Consider the following 2210-nt stretch of genomic DNA (forward strand, 5'->3'; position numbering starts at 1 on the left):
GATTTTTTATTGTATTTAAATTTAATTTATGTAGCACCATTTTTGTCAGAAAATGACTAGTATTTAATCAAATAACCCGTTTATTACATTATTTACAATTATTTCTTGATTAAATCATTTGTTTATTGGCTTGATACACAGTAGATATGTACTTTTTTGGTCAGAGTTACCCACATTGTTCATTGTTTTTGTACACAGTAGATATGTACCTGTGGGTCGGTATACCCATATTGTTTTGGTACACAGTAGATATGTACCTGTGGGTCGGTATACCCATATTGTTTTGGTACACAGTAGATATGTACGTGTGGGTCAGTATAACCATATTGTTTTGGTACAAAGTAGATTTAATTTGTACCTGTGGGTCAGTATACCCATATTGTTTTATTGTTGAATGCTCATAATGACAATCAATATGAAGTTTTTTTGTTATTGTTGGGTCGAAGTTACTTATATTGTTTATTGTTAGGTTGAAGTTACCCGTATTGTTTATTGTTGGGCCGAAGTTACCTATATTGTTTGTTGTTGAGTCAGAGTTAACTATACTGTTTATTGTTTGGTCGGAATTACCCGTATTGTTTATTTATTGTTAATTTGAGAGTTACACTTATTGTCTATTGTTGGGTCAGAGTTACCCATAATGTTATTAATTGTTGGGTCAGAGAACACATATTGTTTATCGATGGGTCTGGTAGCCCATATTGTTTATTGTTAGGTCGGAGTTACCCATATTGACTATTGTTAGGTCGGAGTTACTCATATTTTATATTGTTTGGTTGAAGTTACTTACATAGTTTATTGTTGGGTCGAAGTTACCCATATTGTTTATTGTTGGGCCAGGTTTACCCATATTTTCTATTGTTGGGTCAAAGTTACCCATATTGTCCATTGTTTGTGGGAATTACCCATCTTGTTTTACTATTGTTGGGTCAGAGTTATCCATATTGTTTATTGTTGGCTGGGAGCTACCTATATTGTTTATTTATTGTTGGGTCAGAGTTTCCTATATTGTTATTGATGGGTCATAGTGTCTATTGTTGGCTGCTCATAATGACAATCAATTTGATTAAAACAAAAGTAAAAGGGAGATAACTCTAAACATGATGTTCTAGAAGCTTCAGTCAATATTGGGATTGCATTGGAGGTTGGCAAAAATAATTTGCGCTTGTCGCTTTTTAATCGGATATCACAACTTATTTCTTTTATATTATTAAAATAAAGTTTTGATTCAATAATTCAGCACTTGATAACATTTTATGAAATAAATAATCGATTCTTTGTTGTCAGTTTCATTAAAATTTGCCAGAAGCTGAGATCCGCCAACCGGAAACGCCACCATACTCACTTCGATGTTATTACATGGCTGTTTTCAGAAAATTGAAGTAGACTTTCAATTTAATGTACTATACTTACTATCCAAGTGAAATCTAAATATAGTTTATGGATATCATCTTGTATGTAGTATAGTATTAGAGGAGTAAGTAAAAACTCTGGTGCACCCGTTTCGGAGTTTATTTGCCAAAAATTAATTCATAAGTATAGATATCTGAAGGCTTATCCAACTTAGTAGAAAATTTTACCATAAAACCTGGCTTTAGATCAGATCCATTGTATTTGAAGAATCTAAGTTCAAAATTCTTTGAGAGGAGTAGTAGCTCGTGGAAATTTAATAATATAAAATGTTACGTTAAATCATCAAACTAAGAATTTAAAAAAAAAAAAAAAAAAAAAACCTAGGATAATCCAATGCCCACTCATTAAATCCTTTTTCTAATACCTGACCTTTATTTTCTTAAGAATTGATCTTGTTGACGTATAATTTATAAGTTCCTTTCGTACAGTATTCCTTAACTCTGCTTTCACAGGATAAGCAAATCTAAAGCGCTTACATGTATGTCTTTCCGTGACGTTATTTTAGCAGTTTAAATTTTAATTGCTTATTACAAAATAAAAAAACCAAACTTTTTTGGTCTAATAAACCATTTGAAAAATGTAATATAAGTGAGAGGTGTTTATCTTTGTGTGTGCTTTTGATAATTGTTATTCATCATCAAAAAATCAGCCTTAATTTTTTTGTCCGTATATTTCAGTTTAATCCTATATGTGTTAGTGAATGTATGAATGTGTGTGTGCGTTTAAAATCCTTTGTAAATCGCTTTGTACATATTAATATGGATTTATGTATATGTAAAATGGATAATGTAAATGTA

The sequence above is a fragment of the Saccostrea cucullata genome, unplaced genomic scaffold (assembly GCF_032062105.1).
Source record: "Saccostrea cucullata isolate Sc308-1 unplaced genomic scaffold, CSIRO_AGI_Scuc_v1 ctg9303, whole genome shotgun sequence".
NCBI classification, from domain to species: Eukaryota; Metazoa; Mollusca; class Bivalvia; order Ostreida; family Ostreidae; genus Saccostrea; species Saccostrea cuccullata.